This window comes from Hordeum vulgare, chromosome 3H, assembly GCF_904849725.1.
Source record: "Hordeum vulgare subsp. vulgare chromosome 3H, MorexV3_pseudomolecules_assembly, whole genome shotgun sequence".
NCBI lineage: Eukaryota > Viridiplantae > Streptophyta > Magnoliopsida > Poales > Poaceae > Hordeum > Hordeum vulgare.
The window spans coordinates 23,654,748-23,667,769 of record NC_058520.1 but is presented as its reverse complement, the minus strand read 5'-3'; the positions used below and the strand labels follow the sequence as shown (position 1 = coordinate 23,667,769).

The window sequence follows — 13,022 nt, the reverse complement described above, 5'->3', positions numbered from 1 at the left end:
TATAACTATAAGATACAAAAAAATCTAACATAACTTTTTACCCAAAAATGGACGGACCATTTCATGTCAATACATAGTAAACCGATTTATTTTACTTAAACCTGGATTTAAATTTAATAGAGAAGGGCACAAGTCAGAAGTAAGAAGATTTGATATGTGCCAATTTGGAGAATATTTTAGCGGACTTCTACACAATTCGCTTTGTACATATGTCCATACTGGAAAGCAATATAGGAAATTGCATTAAGATGAGATTATATTGAGCCATATTTATGGACCAGCGAATGGATGACCTTGGCAGATAAAATACAAAAGTACAATACGGCGAGAGGTAGACGATGTAACTTATAACAAGCTAAGGGTGCAAGCCATCAATGTTCAGATTTTGGGTAATCCAAAAAAATTGTTGCAGATATAAATATTGAGAAATGAGAAAAGTAAACTAGCAGTACTCACTAGATGGCTTACCATGTCAGTAAATAAAAACTTATTCCATTGGTGTCTCATGGTCACATATTCATATCAGTAAAATATGGATTCAACAATTGATGAAACGAAAGGGGATAGATATATTGAACACATTACAATATAAGAATAAAAAAATCTAGCCGCGCAAATGCGCGGGTTACCTCGCTAGTTCCTATAAATAGAGAAACCTCCGGAAATAACCCTATATGACAAGTTCCACCGCTGCAAGCCTCTATAGCCACGAAAAACCAATTGGGAGCCCGTTCCGGCACCCTACCGAAGGGGGAGATCATCTCCGGTGGCCATATTCATCATCCCGGCGGAGGCCACGACGAGGAGGGAGTAGCACACCCTCGGGACTGAGGGTTTGTACCAGTAGCTATGTGTTTAATCTTTCTCTCTCGTGTTCTTGACATGTCATGATCTTGATATATCACGGGCTTTGTTAATATAGTTGGATCATATGGTGTTTGTCCCATGCTATTATTGTGATGAATTGAGTCTTTCATTTTAAGATCTCGTTATGTTGGATTGAATATTCATGTTTGAGAGCACATGATGTATGTCTCATGCAGATGCACGTGGTGACATTGGGGTATTCAGATTATTCACTTGATATATGTTGTGGCATCAACTCACGGATTCTGGTGACCTTGGGGATCTATGCATAGGGGTTGATTGCACGTTTTCATACTACGTTCTCAGATAGAAATCTTGGTGTGCTCCTTGAAGTTCCTTGTGTAGGATTGAATATGAAGAAACTGGAATTGTTTGATGCATGTCGTATAATTAGCCCATGGATACTTGAGGTGACATTGGAGTATCTAGGTGACATTAGGGTCGATTGATATGTATTGATGATGTTATTCTAGTACGAACTCTTGAATGGATCAATCAGAAAGGATAACTTGTTATTTTAGTATGAATTCTTGGAAGGATTGATCGAAAGAATAACTTTGAGGTGGTTTCGTACCCTACGAACAATTTCTTCTTATGTTCTCCACTAGATAGGAACTTTGGAATGATTCTTCATCACACGTTGAGGAAGTGTTATGTGATCCAATTATATTAGCATTGTTGAGAGATTGCACTAGTGAAAGTACGGACCCTAGACCTCATTTTCAAGCACTGAAATACCATTTGTGCTCACTTTTTTTACTTGTTACCTTGCTATTTCTTATTATTCCTATTACAAAAATAAATATCTACGATCATTACTACACTTGTATCACCATCTCTTCGCCGAACTAGTGCAACTATACATTTTACCATTGTATTTGGTGTGTTGGGGACACAAGAGACTTTTTATTATTTGGTTGCATGATTGTCTGACAGAAACCATTTTCATCCTACGCCTCCCACGGATTGATAAACCTTAGGCCATCCACTTGAGGGAAATTTTCTACTGTCCTACAGAACTCTGCGCTTGGAGGCCCAACACGACTCTACAAGAACAAGTTGTGTAGTAGACATCATAGTCTCACAAACAAGTCACGTACTTGTTAACACACATCATTGATAATGTGCAAAGACTTTCTTTATTCATAAACACATAGGAAATATCATCATACATGATTGCCTCTAGGGCATATCTCTAACATTGGGCGTATCACGGGCTTTGTTAATATCGTTGCATCATATGGTGTTGGTCCCTTGCTATCTTGATGTGATGAATTGAATCTTTCCCTTTGAGATTTTTTTATGTCGGATTGAATATTTGATTTGAGATCACTTGATGTATGTCTTGCATGTGTATACGCATGGTGAAAATGGGGTGTTCTATTGATACGCTTGATATTTGTTTTGGTACTCAACTTGCGGATTCGTGTGGTAACAATGGGGTAATCTGAGTATTACAGCATATTAGGATCTCCCCCCCTTCCCGTGTCGCCTCCCCACGGGCGGCCTAGGAGGTGATGCCGTCCTCGAGCCCTCCCTCCTCTCCTCCTCCCCCTTCCCTTGCCGACTCTGGTGCTCCACGCAAGGCAAAGCCGTGGCGTATCCGACGGTGGAGGAACTCCGCTCCCTGGCGGCCTTCCCCCTCGAGTGTGGGGCTCGACAAGGCTGACGGAGTTGTGCTTATCAGGCCTAGGGTTTTGCGAGGTGGCGTCAGATCTAGAGGGTCGGGCCTCTGGATCTGGCATGGAGAGCACCCGGGCGGCTCAGCGCGGCTGCGGCTTCTTGGTTGTACCCCGGCGGATCAAGGTGCCGGAGGCTGCGGGCGAGCGCAGCGGCTGCCCTGGTTGGCAGCGGCATGGTGCAGGTGGCAGGTCCTCTTGACGGTGCCACTAGCCCTGCTCGACGTGCCCCCTGCGGTGTCTGGCCTTGTGTGGCAGCCATCCGGTGGCTGCTACACTGCACTGGCCGGTGCTTCCCTACATCGACGGTGATGATACTCGGTTTCCCTCTCGGTGCTGGTGGTCCTCTCCAAAGATCTGCTCCCCCGTCTCCTATTTGCTCTGCTTTGGTGGTATTTGGTGGTATTTGCTACATCACCCTTTCCGCTTCGAGGGAACACCAACGCAAGGCTCCAAGGCCACGGGGAAATCCTTTGCATATTTGCCAAGGAAGTCCCTAAAGGCATAGTCGTAGCAGAAGGATTCCTTGTGCCGTTGCTGAGGAGTATCAAGACAAGAATAGTCTCCCTTCAACACATGTTTCTGGCGCCGTTGGAAGGTCTTTTGTTGTAGTAGCAACCCTCTCCTCGAGCACCGGGGGAAACCCTTGATCCTTCACTGGACAAGGCAGCGGCGGCACCCTAGCTTCGTTCCCTTCTTGAAGGCGCTGCTTGGGTCGTATTGGAGTCCCCGACGTTGCAGCTGGAGATGCTGGCCTCCCCGGTCTTTCCGACGAGGCTTGCTGGTATTGCGATGTTGTGATGAGGGCTGCAGCATAGAGCGTGGGCGCCCAGGGCTCAATGTACGCTGGCGCCGGCATGTCCAAGACGATGGCTTTGCTAGTTCTGGCTGGGTCCTGCCATCCACCCGTCGTCTCCTAGGCACATATGGTGGACGGTATGTTGGCCTGGACGACCCTAGAGATTCGGTCTTCTTTTGAGGTGCCTGGAAACGGCTGTGACGCGGCCTTGAGGTTCTGAGTCTAGCTACCTCGCCATTCATGGTTGGAGGCTGGACAAGGCATGACCTTTCGTCATTGCGGTCTGTAGTTGGTAGCACCTCGTCACCAGCTTGTTTGGTGAGGACGATAATGTGTGTGAGTGTGTCCCTCCTCATGCGAGGTTGTACATGTACCGTTGTTCTCTTCCTATTCAATGAAATGAAACGCAAACTCTTTTGCATTTTGTTGAAAAAACAATGAGGTAATCTATGCATTGGGTTGATACACATTCTTGTCCTACTTTATCTGGTAGAAATCTTGGGGGTACTCTTTCAAGTTATTTGTGTTTGATTGAATATGGTGAATCTGACATTGTTTGATGCATGTCGAATAATTAACCCATGGATACTTGAGGTAACATTGGAGTATCTAGGTGACATTAGGGTTGATTGATATGTATCATATGTGTTATTATAGTATGAACTCTAGGGCTATTTGTGATACTTCTAGGAATAGCTCAATCGATTGATTGGAAAGGATAACTTTGAGGTAGTTTGCTGCCTACAACAATTTCATCTTATGTTCTCCGCTACTTATGAACTTTGGAGTGATTCTCTGTTGCAAATTGAGGGATGATCATATGATTCTATTATGTTAGCATGGTTGACAAATGGCACTAGTGAAAGTATGAATCCTAGGCCTTATTTCCAAGCATTTATATAATGTTTTACTCATTGTTTACTATTTGTTACCTTTTTGTTTTTATTTATCTAGATTATAAAAATATATTTCTGCTATCCATACTACACTTGTATCACCATCTCTTCCCCGAACTAGTTGACGTGTGATACATCTCCATCGTATCTACTTTTCCAAACTCTTTTGCCCTTGTTTTGGACTCTAGTTTGCATGATTTGAATGGAACTAACCCGGACTGACGCTGTTTTCAACATAATTGCCATGGTATTGTTTTTGTGCAGAAATAAAAGTTCTCGGAACGTCCTGAAAATTTATGGAGAATATTTCCGGAAAATATGAAAAATACCTACGCAAAGATCCACCGGAGGGGATGGGCCAGTGGGCCACAAGCCCTGTTGCCGCGCCCCCACCTGGCCGCGGCAACCAAGCTTGTGGGGCCCACGTGGGTCTGTTGCCCCCAACTCCAGCTCTATAAATTCACTTTCGTCCAGAAAAAAATCAAGACAGAAGATTTCATCGCGTTTGCGATACGGAGGCTCCGCCACATCCTGTTCTTCATCTGGAGGGCAGATCTGGAGTCCGTTTTGGGCTCCGGAGAGGGGAAGTCGTCGCCATCGTCATCATTAACCTTCTTCCCTCTCTAATTACATGAAGCTCTTCATCGTTCGTGAGTAATCTATTCGTAGGCTCGCTGGGCGGTGATGAGTAGGATGAGATCTATCATGTAATCGAGTTAGTTTTGACGGGGATTGATCCCTAGTATCCACTATGTTCTGAGATTGATGTTGCTACTACTTTGCCATGCTTAATGCTTGTTACTAGGGCCCGAGTGCCATGATTTCAGATCCGAAATTATTATGTTGTCACCAATATATGTGTGTTTTAGATCCGATCTTGCAAGTTGTAGTTACCTACTATATGTTATGACCCGGCAACCCCGGAGTGACAATAACCGGAACCACTCCCGGTGATGACCATAGTTTGAGGAGTTCATGTGTTCACCAAGTGCTAATGCGTTGTTCCGGTTCTTTATTAAAAGGAGAACCTTAATATCTCGTAGTATCCTTTTGGACCCCGCTGCCATGGGAGGGATGGACAATAGATGCCATGCAATTTCTTTTCCCTAAGCACGTATGACTACACACGGAATGCATGCCTACATCACATTGACGAACGGGAGCTAGCCACATATCTCTCCGTGGTATAATTGTTGCATGATTGAATGTCATCCAAACGAATCACCGACCCATTGCCTACGAGTTTGTCCCGCTGCTGTTGTTGCTACTGTTGCTACTTGCTACTGATGTTACTACTGTTGCTACTTGCTACTGTTGATACTTGCTACTTTTGCTACTTGCTACTGTTGTCACTCCTTCTGTTCCTTGCCACTGCTGTTACTCGTTACACTGCTGCTACCTGCTACAATACTTTTTTGCACGACGTTGACGGGAAAGAATATTTCCCGTCCACGGGCAACTTCTGGCGCCATTGATACAACCGTTAGGAATAGTCTGCCTTATCAACAGATCGTTTCAGGCACCGTTGCTATCATACTACTTTGCTACTGATACTTTGCTTGCAAATACTAATCTTTCAGGTGCGGTTGAATCCGACACATTCAGCTGCTAATACTTGAGAGTATCCTTTCACTTCCCGTCTGGCGAACCAACAAATTTGGGTTGAATACTCTACCCTCGAAAACTATCGCGATCCCACACGCTGGTGGGCCATTGCAAGACAATTGCCAATTGTTGAGGAACTCGGAGTAGTTCTAGCTCTGTTGCCGCGGAGGCATCAAGTGAGGAACACGTCAACAACATTCTTCTAGTGTCATTGCCGGGGACTGCTAGCAGCAGCTTTTTTCTGGCGCCGTTGCCGGGGAAGGTTAGCTATATTCTTTGAGTCACTTGGGATTTATATCTGTTGATCACTATGAAGAATCTGCAAGATCCAAAAACCAAAGTCTTGCCCTCAACTACGAGGGGAGGTAAGGAACTGCCATCTAGCTCTGCACTTGATTCACCTTCAGTTATGAGTAAGTTTGTGACATCACCTCCTGCTAGAAATCTTGATATGTCGCCTGTGCTTGATGATGCTTATGATGCTACTATGCCTGCTACTGCTGGAGATACTATGCATGATACTGCTAGAGATACTATGCCTGATACTGCTAGAGATGATATGCTTGATACTGCTAGAGATACTACTTTGCATGATACACCACTAGGGGTATTCCTTGATGCTCATATTTCTCGAGTTACTGACAATGCTCGTGATGCTTCTGAAACTGCCGATACTATTGAGATAGAACCTGCTTTTGCTCCTGCTAGATCTAGCTCTCCTAGACATGAATTGCCTGATATACCTGAGGGTTACGTTATGGAGGGAGAGATAGCTGAGTATTTTCTTGCGTGTAAGGATGCCTATGACGCTGAGAAATTACTTCTCAAGTGGAAGGAAAAATCTCTGAAAGCTAGGATCAAATACGACCCGAAGTTTGCCACTTCACCTATCTTTATCACCGATAAGGATTATGAATTCTCTGTTGACCCTGAGATAATCTCTCTAGTCGAATTTGATCCTTTCCACGGTTATGAGTCTGAGACGGTCGTAGCCCATCTTACCAAACTACACGATATAGCCACCCTTTTCACTAGTGAGGAGAAGATCCGCTACTACTATATCCTTAAGTTGTTTCCTTTCTCTCTAAAGGATGACGCTAAAGCCTAGTTCACTTCTCTTGCTCCTGGATGTGTGAGTAGTCCCTAGGATATGGTCTATTACTTCTGTGAGAAATATTTCCCTGCCCATAAGAAGCAAGTTGCCTTGCAGGAAATATATAACTTTGCTCAACTCAAAGAAGAGAGTCTCCCACAAGCTTGGGGGAGGCTCATCCAGCTACAGAATGCTTTGCCTGATCACCCTCTTAATAAGAATTAGATACTTATATCTTCTATAACGGACTTACCGATGCTTCCAGAGACCACCTAGATAGTTGTGCCGGTTGTGTTTTTAGAGAACGAACTGCAGAACAAGCTAAGACTCTACTTAATAACATCTTGATCAACGATAATGCTTGGACTATTCCCGAACCACCTCCTAAGCCAACTCCAAAGAAAAGAGGTATTCTATTCCTCAGTCCGAAGATATTTAAGAAGCCAAGAAATCTATGCAAGAGAAAGGCATTAGATCTGACGATGTCAAAAATCTACCACCTATCGAAGAGATCCATGGTCTCGATAACCCGATACAGGTAGTGGAAGTAGATTCTCTGCGTTGGTTTGATGAGAGTGATATTCCTTTTGATAAACCTGCTAGCCTATGCTTTGATGAATTTGACAACTTTGTTGCCAAACAACAGAGTTTCAATGATTATGTTAGCAGACATTTGGAACAAAGAACTCGTATGCTTAGTCATTTAAGTGCTTGTGTAGACAGAAATGTCAATGATCTGAAGCTTCTGAGTAAACATGCCTCTATGATTACTACTCAGGTAGAACAAGTACTTAAAGCTTAGAATGACCTGCTCAATGAATTAAAGGACAACTCTGTCAGAGTCATTACTAGAGGAGGCAAAATGACTCAGGAACCTTTGTATCATGAGGGTCATCCTAAGAGAATTGATCAAGATTCTCAAGGAATTAATGCTGATACACCCAGTCATCCTAAGGAGAAGAAGAATGATGATAGAAACCTACATGTCAGTTCACCAAATACTATCACACCTGAAGGATCAAATGATATTTCTGCGTCTGATGCAGAAACACAATATGGTGATGAACATGAACCTGGTGACAATATGGACAGCGATGTTCATAATGATGCTCAACCTAGTAATGATAAGGATGTAGAGATTGAACCTACGGTTAATCCTGATAACCCACAACCTAAGAGATACGATAAGAATGACTTCATTGCTAGGAAGCATGGTAAAGAAAGGGAGCCATGGGTTCAGAGACATATGCCCTTTCCTCATAAGCCATCCTAGAAAAAGGATGATGAGGATTTTGAGTGCTTTATTGAAATGATAAGACCCGTCTTTCTGCAGATGCGGTTAGTTGATATGCTCAAAATGTCTCCGTATGCCAAGTACATGAAAGATATCGTGACTAATAAACGGAAGATACCAGATCTTGAGATCTCCACCATGCTCGCCAATTACACTTTCAAAGGTGGAACTCCTAAGAAACTTGGTGATCCCGGAGTGCCCACTATACCGTGCTCCATTAAAGGAAACTACGTAAGAACTGCCTTATGTGATCTTGGAGCCGGTGTTAGTGTTATGCCTCTCTCTCTTTATCGTAGACTTGAACTGGATAAGTTGACACCCACTGAAATCTTTGTGCAAATGGCCGACAAATCAACTGCTTTCCCTGTCAGCATTTGCGAGGATGTGCCTGTTGTGGTTGCTAACACCACTATCTTAACATACTTTGTTATCTTGGATATTCCTAAGCACGATGCCATGGCTGTCATCCTCGGAAGACCCTTTTTAAACACCGCAGGGGCTGTTATAGATTGCAACAAAGGCAATGTCACTTTCCATGTCAACGGTAATGAGCATACCGTGCACTTTCCGAAGAAACGATATCAAGTACATTGCATCAATGCTATCGAAAAAACTTCATCGATTCTTATTGGGAGCTTTGAATGCCCTATTCCTCGTGTCAAGATGAAGTATGATTTGCTTGTTGGGGAGATTCACGTCCCCATTGAGGTAACTTAGTGGCTATTCGAAAATTCTCCATTCTCTTTTGCGATTCGAGAAAGTTTTGTCATGAGGATTTGATCAACCCCGTTGACAGATTTGTTTCGATGACCATGAGATGGATGAATCAAAGAGTCACATACCACTGTTTTAAGCCTTCACTTTCTTTTGCTTAGAAGAAAAATGATAGATTTAGTTTAGTTTTCTCTATTTCCTGTTTTAGCGTCCCGGAGAAAAGTACCCCAAAAATAAAAGTTCTCCGATGGTCCTGAAAATCTAGTATGATTTTTTCTGGAATATTTGAAAAATACTAGGACTGAGAGCTAGCCTGGGGGCCACACCAGTGGGCCACAAGCCGTGTCACCGCGACCACCCCCCTGGCCGCGGCAAGCAAGCTTGTGGGTCCCACAGGGACCCCCTCCACTCATTCCAGCTCCCATCCTCTTCCTCTACCTCCAAAAAAATCGTTTCGCAGCTCAAACCTGTGTTCTTGCTCATTTGGCTGCGATTTTCGATCTCCTTGCTCAAAGCATCATTCTCCGAACCGTTTTGGGGAAATTACTTGTTGGTAAGTGACTCCTCCATTGGTCCAATTAGTTTTTGCTCTAGTGCTTTATCCTTAGCATATTCTTACTACCTTGGTGACCCTGTTCTTGAGCTTGAAATGTTGATTTTAGCTGGTCCCAAGTAGTTTTAGCGCGTGATACGGTCTCTAGACACTAGTAGGAGTAGTTGCTACAAGGTGTGGTTGGTCTTTATTCACTTTTCTCTTGAACTTCAAAATTTCAGCAAAAAGAAATTATGTTCAGGAGGAAGTTTCATGGTGGTTCCTCAAGTAAGAATGGTCCCCTTCTTTCTATTCGGGAGCCCGATCCTTGTCAACTAAGGGACGCACCGGTACAACCATGTGAATGGCCTTCCGATGAGTTCATGATCGAAGTAGGCTTCAAGGATGAGTTTGATACACTTGTCCCCAATGCCGGGTTAGAAGAGTTCCTCTCAGATAAATGTGACCAGTATGCTTTGCTCACTGCCTCTTTCGTGCGTAGATTTAAATTTTCAGTTGGCCGTGACTCATCCATACTATTTGATCTGTATGATAAATCCTACGCCATGGATTTGTAGGGTTTTAACAGAATTTGCAAAATACCCGATGGGGGTAATCTTAAAGATCCTGCTAAATCTTCGGTTAGAGATTTTTTCTCTAGTATATTTGTTGGAGAAACTAGAGACATCACGCAAGCTACCATAGGAAGCATTCATTTCCCTGCCTTGCACTACTTTGCCCTCTTCATAGGTAGATGCATTAACGGTAAGGTTGAACATTGTCACCTATGTGCATCCGACCTTAGTATCCTTAAGAGCGCAGTTACGGGTGACAAAAGCTTCAACATGGGAGCTATTATAGCAAGGAGGCTGAATAAGAATGCTATTGAGGGGGATTTCTTTGGCGGCATCTATGCCACTCGCATGGCAAATTTTCTTGGAGTACCCATCCGCGCAGGAGATCCCCCGCTCCATACAGCTTTCCTTGACCGCGTCGCTATGACACGCTACCAGTTCCTTGAGAGGGATGATGAATCCCTCCTATACCGATTGATATTTAACTGGTAGTGTGTCTTCCATATTACCCTTCCTGCTCCTGCTTTCTTTGACTTTCAGGTAAAACAGAGATACTACATAACCATAGGAGAGGCACAGGAGTATGAGAGGGAGGCGGTGGTTGCTCGTCTTCGTGAGTCAGCTATTCAGGCAGTGGCTGCAGCGCTCCCGTATAACCCCGATTATGATTTTGGATTTCGCCAGGACCATCCTTGGGAGTAGACCAAGCTAGGACAAAAGCCTAAGCTTGGGGGAGTACGTGTTCTCACCGACCTTACATTCATGCTTATGCTTTCACTTTGTTCGTCGGTGTTCACACTTTGCCACTGTATTATCCATGCTAGTTTATTTTCGTTTTCTTGTTTTCTTGTTTTGTGTCCTTTTGAGAAAACCCAAAAAGATTTTCCTTTCTTCTTTTGCTTGTTGGGAGCTTTCCCGTGTAAATAGTTTTTTTTCTTTGGGTCAAGGTAGAAGATATTGGTTACAATGTTTAGTGGCTCTCGCATGCATACCTGTTTAGCTTTCAAAGAGTCATATTACTTTGTCTTCTCCTTTGTGTTTGCCTGCAGATTTCAGCTTAGTCCAATGCACGAGAATTCTTATTATTGTTCACATCGTTCGATCGTGCAAGTGAAAGGCAATAATGATGATATATGATGAAGTGACTGAGACTGGAAAAGCTGGTATGAACTCTATCTATTTTGTTTTTGTAAATATGACTAGCTTGTCGTCCCAGATTCAACTTTGTTGTGAGAGAACCATGTTTGCAATGACAACTTAGAGATCACAGTTTCTGATGCCATGCTTATTTAGCTAGGAGCTTATAATGGTTTGTCTTGAATGCCAACATAGATTTTGAGATGACTATGATGTAGTATGATAGGATGGTATTCTCCTTTGAATAATTCAACTGGCTTGACTTGGCGCATGTTCATGCATGTAGTTGAAACAAAATCAACATAGCCTCTATGATGTTCGTGTTCATGGTGATTTATATCCTGTTCATGCTTGCACTCCATGTTAGTCAAACTCATTGCATCTTGATGACTGTTGTCGCTCTCTAGTTGGTCGCTTCCTAGTCTTTTGCTAGCCTTCACTTGTACTAAGCGGAATACTGCTTGTGCATCCACTTCCTTAAACCCAAAAGTTTTTCCATGAGAGTCCACCATACCTACCTATTTGCGGTATTTACCTGCCGTTCCAAGTAAATTTGCATGTGCCATTCTCTAAACCTTCAAGAAATAATCTGTTTTGTATGCCCGAACCTCTCATGTGGTGACAGGGGGCTATTGGTATCTTCCATGTTAGGCGTGTTATCCTCGACATGTGTTTATTCACTGTCATTCACGAGAAAGGGGCCGGTAATTGGAATGCCCAGTCCCACACTTAAATCGAAAACATAACTGTAAAACAAGACTCCCCCGGATTGATGTTAGTATGGACGGTACCCGAGGATTCGGCTAGCCGTGGAGTGTGATTGATTGGTGGTGGGGAGTTAAAACTTTACTTTTCTGTTTGGGAACCGCCTATAGCATGAGTAGCGTGGAAGATATTGAGAGCTCTTGGTCATTGCGTTGACAATGAAAGCATGCCACCCAAAATTATTATCTCTATTTTCAAAGCTTGAGCTCTGGCACCTCTGCAAATCAATGCTTCCCTCTGTGAAGGGCCTGCCTATTTATTTTCCTCTTGAGTCATCCTCCTCCTATATAAGCACCAATTAGAGAGCACCTCTGTCATTTTTATGCTTTGCTTTTGATTGATATTGAGTATGACTATGACTGGATCTTCGTTGCTATGAATTACAATGTTTAGTCAGCCCTTGATCTTTCAAAGTGCTCTGCATTTATGTTTTGCGGTCTCAGAAAGAGCTACCGAGAAACCACCTATTCATATTGCTTCATGCTTGTTTTGATTGAATTGTCGGTATCTGAAACTCATTATTATTTGCTCGCTAGCTGGTTATGCCATTGATATTAGTTTACCGTGAGACCTTTGTGTCACTTGCTTATGTGGTTAACTTGTGATCTTGCTGAAATTCTGGCTATGAGCTAGACATAGTTGCAACAACAAGATCAAGCACAGTTTGTCAAAGTTTTTCTTTCTCTCTCAGTTTGTCAACTGAGTTGCTTGAGGACAAGCAAGGTTTTAAGCTTGGGGGAGTTGATACGTCTCCATCGTATCTACTTTTCCAAACTCTTTTGCCCTTGTTTTGGATTCTAATTTGCATGTTTGAATGGAACTAACCCGGACTGACATTGTTTTCTGCAGAATTGCCATGGTGTTGTTTTTGTGCAGAAATGAAAGTTCTCGGAACGTCCTGAAAATTTACAGAGAATATTTCTAGCAAATATGAAAAATACCTGCACAAAGATCCACTGGAGGGGATGGACCAGTGGGCCACAAGCCTTGTTGCCGCCCCACCTGGCCGCGGCAACCAAGCTTGTGGGGCCTACGTGGGTCTGCCGCCCCCAACTCCAGCTCTATA

At 43.4% G+C, this 13,022-nt stretch overlaps 1 pseudogene; it reads right to left on the bottom strand.

Moving 5' to 3' along the window:
* Positions 1 to 2,321: 2,321 nt before the first annotated feature.
* LOC123441404 lies at positions 2,322 to 3,405 on the bottom strand (annotated as a pseudogene).
* Positions 3,406 to 13,022: the final 9,617 nt, after the last annotated feature.